The sequence below is a fragment of the Marmota flaviventris genome, chromosome 5 (genome assembly GCF_047511675.1).
Source record: "Marmota flaviventris isolate mMarFla1 chromosome 5, mMarFla1.hap1, whole genome shotgun sequence".
In the NCBI taxonomy this organism is placed as follows: Eukaryota; Metazoa; Chordata; class Mammalia; order Rodentia; family Sciuridae; genus Marmota; species Marmota flaviventris.
Window position 1 is genome coordinate 159,401,855 of NC_092502.1, and position 10,644 is coordinate 159,412,498.

The 10,644-nt window shown below is 45.5% G+C and overlaps 1 long non-coding RNA gene across 1 annotated transcript; it reads right to left on the bottom strand.

Annotated features, from left to right (window-relative positions):
* Window positions 1-563: 563 nt before the first annotated feature.
* LOC139705720 (uncharacterized) lies at window positions 564-8,686 on the bottom strand. The gene is made up of 2 exons (XR_011707527.1): window positions 8,624-8,686; window positions 564-978 (listed from the first exon to the last, which is right to left on the bottom strand). It is a non-coding gene; the product is annotated as an uncharacterized lncRNA (long non-coding RNA).
* Between the last annotated feature and the right edge of the window lie 1,958 nt (window positions 8,687-10,644).

Genomic DNA, 10,644 nt, shown 5'->3' on the forward strand with positions numbered 1-10,644 from the left:
CCTTATGAATATGCCCCCAAATGACATCTCCTCAGCTCTGTCTGCTCCTGTAACACTCCCGGGGGCTGCAGGGAGGGAAGGGCGCCTATGCTCACAAGGAACACAGTCCCCACTGGGATCCCTTAACCTGCAAATGTGTGTTGTTGTTTTGTTTTGTTTTTTTTTCAAACAAATGATTCTGTAAACTCCTTCCTTTCAACTTAAGAAGTGAAAGACTCATCTGGTAGCTCATCCCTTGCTCACCCACAGGCGCAGAAGGGTAAATATCATTCACACGGCTACATCGACCCATGGTGCCACTCCTTTTGGCTCGTATTTAGGATGCTATTTCCACTAAATTCCCATGAAATAGACTGCCATCAGCACTGATGATCTGAATATCTGTGTTGAGTTTCCTCTAGAACAGGAAACATCATGTCCAGCCACCATCCCTCATGAACCCAGCGAGTTTGAAGGGCTTCTGTGTCACCGACTATCCGAGCTGGCCACCTAAGCTGGGTTCACAGATCTGACTATCCCAGGAACTTAAGAAAACAGCGAGAAAGCACACAAACACACAGAAGTAACTTTTCAAAACCCAGGGATGGCTCTGTGACCTTAAGGGTCTGTGGAAAGAGAGCGAGCCACTGGAATTCTTTATTCGTATATAGGGGACAGACATGGGGAGGTTCCATGGGACAGTCTATCCCAAAAAGGGGCAATAGGTGAGCATAACACCCAGTGGGTGATGCCTGCTCCTGGAGCCTTGTTACCCGAGCTAGGGTGATGCCCAAGTCACTGTGACCTGGCACTACTGTGCCACACTGAAGGCAGCAATTGTTCCCCCTTTTATTCTCCAATTTTAGAGTTCCAGCTTCACGTCCGGGGCTGAGATTTTCTACCATGTCCCACGTGTCTCCTGGGCTCCTATCTGGATGTTCAAGAACTCTCCGCAGAAACAGGGGGGCCAGACAACCCAAAAAATGCAGTATCCAGAATCTGAAAGAAAACAAGTGCCAATTATGTAGATTTCCATAGCAATAGAGCATCATTTTTAGGTCAAAGTGATTAAAGGCATTTTCAGACAAATAAAATCTGGTAGGATCTATAACCAAAGGAACTTCTAAAGAAAATTATCCCAGAAGGAAAACTAAAGAGAAGCCACGGAGAGCAAGAAAAATGTCAATTTGGGAGTAAACCTTAAGTAAGAGAGTTATACTGTGTTGACTTTGAAATATCTGGAAATTAAACTCCAGAGTAGCAAAAGCACAAATGTGTATGTGTGTGTGGGGGGGGGGGGTGGCAGATGGAATTAAACTGAGCTAGTGTCTTAGAAGGAAAATTTAGGAATCAATACTAGACTCTAAGTCAGGGACCCAAGCTCTAAGTCCTACAGGGAGGGGCTCCTGAAATTCAGGTTGAGGGAAACTCGAGGGTCCCGCCCAGCCCCCAGAGGCAGCTGTACCGCCTGCTCCCAGGGAAGCTGGGTGACTGGGGTCGGCTGCTCTTGCTTTAGAACAGGTGTGTCCAGTCCCTCCACTCAGGTGGGTCTGTCACTGTGTGGGTCCCCTGCTGCTCCTGGGCTCTGTGGGAACAACTCAGGGTGGGGAGGGTGGAATGAGCCGGAGCTGGCATGCAGCCTCACTCACCATAATGTGGCCTTTATTTCAAAAATGACAATGATATGCAGAAATCTTCCTGAGGAAGAGACTGCCTTTGGCTCTGGGTGGCTTCCTGGGTGTCCCTCCCCAGTCTGGCCCACCCCCTGTCTGGAAGGCAGCACACTTCCCCACCGCCCACCCCAGGCTCCCTCCCTCATCATGAACCAGTTTCTGTCTTTCTTTTCTTCTTTTTCATTTTTTATCGTTCCTTTCCAGTCACCTATGACATCATCGTTCACTTTGACATACTCATGAAAGCACGGGGTCTAACTTGCTCTGATCCAGTCCCCAGCCCCTTTCTTCCCTCCCCTTCCCGCTCCCCTGTGCCCTTCCCTCTCCTCTGCTGATCTTTTTGCTATTTACTTGTAGTAGATTTAAATCACTGTCTCTGGATGCACAGGATGGTGACGTTCGCCCGAGGTCTATTCATATAGAGATAGAAAAGCTACTCAGATTTATATACTCTTCTTCCCTCATCTCTCCTTCCTCCCCCTTAATTCCCTTCTTCTGCTCCACTGATCTCTCTTCTATTTTGATGCAATCTACCCCTTTCTTTCTTTTTCTTATTTCTTTTTTTTTTTCCTTCATATTTTGGGCTAGCTTCCACCAATAAGAGAACCTTTGATTTTTTTTAACATAGAGAGAGAGAGAGAAAGAGAGAAATTTTTAATATTTATTTTTTAGTTTTCAGCAGACACAACATCTTTGTTTGTATGTGGTGCTGAGGATCGAACCCGGGCCACACACATGCCAGGCGAGCATGCTACTGCTTGAGCCACATCCCCAGGCGATTTTTTTTTTTTTTTTTTTTTTTTTTTGCTTTTGGGGACTGGCTTAGCATGATAATCTCCAATTCCATCCAGCAAATGTCATAAAGTCATTCTTCTTTATGGCTAAGTAATATTCCATTGTGTATGTATACCACATTTTCTTTATCCATCTATCTGTTGAAGGGCACCTAGTTTGGTTCCACAGTTTGGTTTTTGTGAATTGTGCTGCTATAAACATTGATGTGGCTGAATACCTCTAGTATTCTGATTTAGATCTTTGGAATCTATACTGAGGAGTGGGATAGCTGGCTCATATGTGGCTCCATTCCTAGTTTTTTGAGGACTGCTTTCTGCAGTCACTGCACCAGTCTGCAGTCCCACCAGCAATGTACAAGTGAAGCTTTTCCCCACATCCTCACCAACAGATCCTTATTTGCATTCTTGGTAATTGCCATTCTGACAGAACTGAGATGAAATCTCAGTGTGGTTGTGATTGTGTTTCCCTGGTTGCTAGGGACATGGGTCAGTTTCTCCAACCCTGAACGTGGCTTCACTCCTCCCTTCTTGACACCCCTGAAGCATAGGAGTCTGTTTAGGGGGCCTGACTCAATAGTGGGCAGTGGTTGCATGGAGGGTGTCAGCTCCTTTTCTAAACGTTTAAAGGCAGGAAGACTTCACCATCCCATCTTCAGAGAGGGAACTAAGCCTCTCAGCACCCAGCTGAGATCTGCACCCCACCCCTGCGCAGAGACCCCTTCTGCAGACGCCCCTTTCTGCCTCACCCACCTGCTCCCCAGGGCCCACGGGAGAGCTCTCCCTTCCTCCTGGTCCTGGCTCCTCACTGCACACCCACCGCCAGCTCAGACGGGAGGCCCATCTCGGTTTCATTCTCCAGTTCACAGTCCATTTCTGCTCTGGCCTTAAGGCCCCCAGGATGCCCACTCAGGGTGTGGGGTGGCCAGTAGCACAAAGTCCCTGTAGTCCAGGGGAAATGGGGACAGACTCTGAAGAGGAGGAGGCTCCCTGCAGCGGAAGCTGATCCTGGGGGGCTGAGGTCTGCCTCCTGCCTCTGGCCAGGTGAACGCCCTTCCTTGACGGGGCGGGCGGTGACTTGTCTTCTGAAACTTGCCGCCTAACTGTTCCAACAATCCCCTGCTTCCCAGTGGCCAGCAGTTTAAACACAGGTGCACCTGCCCCGGGGGCCAGCCAATTAGAAGCAGCTACTTGTACACATCCATGGTAAAGCCGCCACCGGAGCCTTCCTCATATTTTGACGCCCTCTTCTTTTTAAAATCTAATCTCTGTGTGGATGAACCATGTAGGAAGGACCATGTTAATGCAGACCAGCCCGTTTCCTTCATGTGGACGCACAGCCTAGTTCAGACTGCAGAGGGAGCCGGGCAGTGAGCCCCTGTGGTTTCCAGTGGCCTCCGTCCACATTTATAATGCAGCTCCAACTGGTCTCCATTCCACACTTTGATTATCAATGTTCACTGGTCCTTGCAATTTTACAAAAACAGGGCCAGATAGAAAGTCCTTTGTTCCTGCCACAGGACAATGAAGAGGACCACTGGGGTGCCGGTTCTTTCTAATTGGGGCATTTATACAAAATTTCTAGGAAAATGTTAGTGTTCTATCTCCCTTTGACCCCCAAAGAGAAATCGAAAAATTAAAAAAAGAATCCTCCTGTTTTATCTGGACACTTTGGACTTGCTCAGTGATCAAATATCAATAGAAAACACGAGTGTGAGTGTGTAGGTCTTTAAGGTTACTTTTTCTGTGGACTGATTTTCACTTGTGTCCATCATAATGTCTGCAACAATTCCCAGCATTTTATGTTCTCTTAGAATGTTTTATACTTGATGTTTTAGTCAATTTTTTGCCACTGTGACCGAAAAGTTGGACAAGAACAATTTTAGAGGAGGAAAAGTTTATTTGAAGCTCCCAATTTCAGAGGCCTCAGTCCATAGATGGGCCCCTGTTGCTCTGGGTCAGAGGTGAGGTAGGACATCATGGCGGGAGAGAGTGGTGGAAAGTGGCTCAGGACATGCCACCAAGAAGGGGAGACTTTTGTCACAATGACAAAACATACACCCCAAAGGCATACCCTCAATACCTCCTCCGGCCACGCCCATCCTGCCTACAGTTACCACCCAGTTAATCCCGATCAGAGAATCAGTGCATTGATTACATTAAGACTCTCATAACCCAGTCTCCTCACCTCCAGACCTTCTTGCATCCTCTCAAGCAGAAGACTCTGGACACATCTAAACCATAACACTTGGCATGAAAAATTTAGTTATGCAAATCTCTTTTCTTCAGAAACATGAATACTAGCATCATGCAGTCCTGGAAAAGAAGAGTAATTTCAAATTGTCTGCAGGAAGCCAAACTCTTCCTTCCCTCCTACCTTGCAGTCCTGGGGATAGCTTCCAGCCTCATGTTTGCAGTACGGCTGCTTTACCTGTAGACATCACATCTGTATTCCAGGCACAAAAAAAAAAAGGAGGAAGTGATCATAAATATAAATAAATAAATAAATAAATAAACATAAATGTTAAAACAAACGGAGGAAAGGGGCCAAAAAGATTGTGTCCTCTAGGTTTATCTGTTTTTACCAGGAGAAAAACAGTAGTTTCCCAGGAGTCTCACTAAAAAAAAAAAAAAAAAATCTGATTATATATCCTTGCCAGAACTATATCAAATGGTCACCACTAACTCAAAGGAAACCTAAGAAATTGAACTTAGTGCCTGAACACCTGACTACCCAGATGACAGGACTTTCCTGAGGATGAAGAGATGTGATCAATGACCAACCACAGTGTCTCCTGGAGCTCCTCTTGTGTTAGGATGTTGTTACGTGTTTGTTTTTTTTACTGTAAACGTGGCTCTGGATGTAGGTTAAAATGTGTAGGAGTCACAGCGTTGCCAGTGCGAGGGGCGGGAGCTGTGATCCTCGGAGGACCCTCAGCGCCACCTGACTCCTGTGTGCAGGAGTCACGGGCCCCAGATGAGCCCCTGCGAGGAAGCCCCTTCCCGGGCACCCCTCTCTGTGCTCACAGGGGGCCTAGGCCTGAGAGCGATGGAAGACAGCGGCGGTGAGCTGGGAGAGAGTGGGGGGCACCCAGGACCCACAGTGAGAGCTGCCCTGGTGCACTGAACTTGAGAAAGCGTGCAACTGAGCCCCTCGATGCTGTGTGCGTTACAGGAAGTACTTTTTTCTAAAGTCTGCAAGGGGACAGTGTCTGAATTCCTTCCATGATATCCATGTTATTATGGAGACCACATGATGATGCTTGTACATGCAAAGAATGTCTGCAGCCTGTCCAGAGGCTGAGTTAGAGGATTGGTCCCGCTGCAGGTACCATGTTGGGTTCACTATCTACAGGGAGTCACTTGCCCTTGTAAAACCCTGTGGGTTAGGGATCATTAACCCTAATTTACATATATGTACCATGAACCAAGCCTATCTCCATTAACTGAGGGACACTTGGCTGCAGCATGGAGAGAATGGTCCTAAGAATAATGCCCATCCAGAAGACAGACAGAGTGGGAGATGAGAAGACAGAGGTACCCACTGCTCCTGGATCCAACCAGGCCTGAAGCTGGAATCTAGTGTTCTATGAGCCAATAAGCTCTCATCTGCCTCAACACCCCAATGGCACACCCCAATTACCTCCTCCAGCCATGCCCATCCTGCCTATAGTTACACCCAGTTAATCCTGCCTCTGTGACTGCCACATTGACATCCAGCTGGCCTGATTCAAAAAGTGCCTTTGCAGACTCCTCTTAAAGTGACAATGAGTCTTTCTAGCCATCCCCAATGTGGGACAAAAGAGGTCAAGCACAGCCAATATACAAAATACAATGTGCATAAGTACACTGACACCACTTTTAGCCATCAGATTATCTTCCTGCCTTGGTCTGCATATCAATTTTGAGGTCATGATTTGGAAAAATGAATCTAAAATACATCTCAATTTTTCCTTGTGTTCCTATCAATGCAAAATAATCTGTATTCCTAAAGGATTTTCCATGTTATATTACATTGTTTTGTATCAGGAAGATAATCATGCTCAGCATCCAAGGATACACAGACTTTGTCTTTCATGTGACATTCCTGATAAGATCAGATGGGGGGGGGGGGCATGGGGCAGGAAAGATGGTGGAATGAGATGGACATCATTACCCTAGGTACAAGTATGACTGCACATAGGGTGCAAGGCTACATCGTGTACAACCAGAGAAATGAAAGTTGTGCTGCATTTGTGTACAATGAATCAAATGCATCCTGCTGTCATATATACCTAATTAGAATGAATAAATAAATAAAGATAAAGATCAGATGACTGTGTCTGTTGGGTCCTGTGAATCACAATGAAGATGAAACCCCAGACAGTTGCTTTCCCTCCGGTGGCGCTGACTGCCTTGGCCCTCTGTGGAGCCTGCTCCTCTTCTCCACCCTGCCCTGGACCTGAACTCGTTTGATACAGCAAATTTATTTTATCTTGCAAAAGTCCATTTAGAAACACAGATAACCTCAGGCACTTCTGACTGGGCACATTCTCATGTTGACAAAAAAAATCACCTGGTTTATAGGTGCAGCTCATAATACCAAGCAGAGAGAGCAGGCTTGGGTCTCCCAAAGAAGACTCCGCAGCACGGTTGAAGCTAAGTGGATTTACACACAGGGAAGCTCTGCGAAGCCTGGGGTCTCAGGGCAGCTCTCAGTGTCACTCTCCTCAAGGTGACACTCTCTGAACAGTGTCACTCTCTGCCCGGCACCAAGCCTTAAGCCTCCCCGTTTCCTACACCTGTATCTATGATCATATGAAAATAAACACTCAGTTTCTCTTTATGAATCTAAAGTCGTCACTGCCTGTCGGTGATTGAGATACACCATTTCTCCACAGCAAAGGAAGCAACTAGGAATGGGAAGAGAGACCCACAGTATGGGAGGAAATCTTTGCTTGCTTCTCTCCCGACAGAGGATTAACATCTAGAATACATACAGAGCTCAAAACACTTTACACCAAAAAATCAGATAACTCAATAACTAAATGAGCAAATGAACTAAACAAGCGCTTCTCAAAAGGAGATATACAAGTGTCAAAAAATACATTTAAAAATGTTTAACATTATTAATTAGGAAGATGCAAATCAAAATTACATTGAGATTTCATCTCATACCATCAGAATGGCAATTATCAATAATACAAATAATAATCAATGCTGGAGAGGATGTGGAGAAAGGGGGACACTTCTACACTCTTGGTGAGACCATGACCTAGTACCACTACCATGGAAATCAGCATGGAGGCTCCTCAAGAGACTAGGCATGCACCCACCATCCGACCTGCCTATAGCACCCCTCAGGATTCATCCTGAAGAATTAAAGTCACCTTACTGCATAACACATGCATCGCCTGCAACACGATTCACAATAGCCAAGCTATGGACCCAGCCTAGGTGTCCGTCAACAGACGAATGGATAAAGAAAATGTGATATAAATACACAATGGAGTTGTATTTGGCCATAAATAAAAATGAAATCATGGCATTTGCAGGAAAATGGGTGGAACCAGAGATCATCATGCTAAGGAAGCAAGTCAAACTCAGAAAGTTATGTTTTCTCTCATATGTGGAAGCTAGAGAGAAAAAGGGAAAACAAAGGTTGGGGGGCAGGGGCCTCATGAAAATCAAAAGGGGGTCAGGAGAAGAAAAAGACCAAGGGGTGGGAGGCGGGAGAGAGGGGGGATTGCTGGGGAGTGATATTAGCCAAACTGTATTGTTATATACGAATACTTAACAACAAATCCCTCATATGTACAATTACTATGCACCAATTAAAAAGTGTGAAAAAAAAACCACACCCTTCATCTTCCCCTGACCAGGACTTCCTCTGCTAGAACTTGAGGTTGAAATTAACAGCGAGTTTATATTACTTTCACTTGCAACTAGCTCTTCCTAACCACCCATTGTTAAGAGCAACAACCTAATTAAATTACTGTTACGATTTTCACCACTTCATTGGCACTATTAAAACCACATTCAGAGATGTGTCTTGTTTTCTTCTGGGCTCGTGTTTATGCAAGAGATTCCTTGATAACCAAATGGCTCTTCGCTTTCCTTTCCCACGGGGTCGCCCTAGTCTGTTAGTGCTGCTGTCCGGTATACCACAGTCTGGGTAATTTATAAGGAACGGAAATTTACCTTTCACAATGAGATCCGGGTGCTGGTGTGTCCTGAGGGCCTGCTGGCTGTGTCCTCCCATGGCGGAAAGCAGAAGGGTAAAGGAGGTGAGCTCCCTCAATTCAGCCTGTTGAAGGGTGCAGAGTCTCTCCTAAGGCTATGACTCAGCACTCCCCCACCCCCGCCCCCACCGCCCACATCTCCCCTCTGTCACCTTGGGGGCTCAGTTTCCACATGCATCTTGGAGGGGACAAGATCACAGACTGTAACAGGGATTATGGTCAATCTGTGGCCCGGGGGTCTGTCCACAAACTTCCAGCTGTCTTTGCACTACAAGGAGGATAAGTGGCTAAACACACATTCAGGGTGAAAAGGGTAAAATGTGGATTAATTCCTATGGAAAAATTCCTCTGGAATTTGCAAATAGTCTCCTCCCTCCCCAGTGTCATTGAGAGGTCTTTGTGAGCCCCAAGTGGGCTAGTATGAGTGGAGGACCACAGGATCCCCTGAGAATTGGGAGCATGTAGCCCTAAACACTGGATCTCCCAGAATTACTAAGAAAGCGGTTAGAACCAGGCCATTAGCAAAGCCCCTGCATGGGGTTCCTGCCTCGCACATGGTCTCTGGCGAGGTTGGTGATAAATGTGGGCTCTGGACATGGAAGAATAACTTGATACCTATTTCCCAGCCAGGTTTCTGTTTCCCATTCCACAGGAGATTGTATTCATATAATTTTATAAAGTTCTCCCTATTAGTGTGTCTTATTCTCTGGAATTTTAAATTAATTTCTATAGTTCCAGGTCCCAACAAGTGACCTGAATGTGTGAGTCCCCTGAGCACAAGGTCACAGAGGGGAGGGTCAATAGCTGCCAGGAGAAGCAATGGCCCTTCTGCAGCCAGGATTTCCAATTTATTTTACTAACACTGCAGTGAACAAACAAAACCTCTGGGCAGGAGCTTGTGACCCCAATTCTAATGTCTACAGTTAAATCAGGTGAGAAAGAAGGTATTCAATTAAAAGTTTGGCCAAAACTGTACTTGGGTAAGAATAATTTGAAGACTTTTTAATGTACCCTATGAATCAATAGTTTTTAAGTCGGTTTCCTTTTAGAGAATTAAAAACTATAATAATTTGAGTGAAACAGCATAATTAGGAAATCATACAGAACACTAGTGGAATAGAAATTGGTTACATGAATATTCTAATTAGATGCATTTCAAAGTCTGTTACCATCGCAGGATTCTACAATTCCAAATGTGAAAGCACTTTATTCTCTTCTGCTGCTGCGGTGGCTGCAATCACTGCAAAGTGAAAAATTAGGGATGCCAAAATGGAATTATCAACTTAGGCAAACTACTCCAACGTTAGATTCCGTTTTACTCTATGTTTAAAGAACAAAAATAAAGAATGATTTCTCTTTGCTCAAGTTGGATAGTGTTCCAGGCTGCATCAAGGATGTCTAAGAATTCTATTTAATGGTACTGGAGGATTCTCAGCTGCAATGTAAATGCAGTCGGTAACTGGAAAGTGCAGTGGTTCCCAGCTACTCACCTGACCTCTGCCCCTGGGGATTTTTAGGGAAAATAGCTTCCATTTGAGTTCTGTAATTTATACTTAGGACATAGTTTTTTTTTCACATTATGTCAAAGACATGAATTCTTGCCAGTAGTCCCAAGTAAATGGGACAATGAGAGAAATTCTAAGAGGTAGAATTGAATTGGGCCCAGGCTCTCAGCTGCCTTGGTCCAGGGAACATGTAAGAGCAACATTGCTGGGAGAAATTCTTGTCAGCTTGGAATAAAAATCATAGGAAGGCGGACAGCACATCTGTACAGAACCCATGTCCCCAGAAGTCCCTAACATGCAAGGTAAGAGAATAAAAATCTCAGCACCTGCAGGAGATAAGTACCCCAATCAGAACTGCTCCTGGCAGGAGCCATGTTTGTTGGGTTTAGATCCTCTCCTGGGAGGATGGCACATGTCACATCTTCCCAAGACATCCTCAGTAATTCAATCATCCTGGCACAATTAGCACTAATGC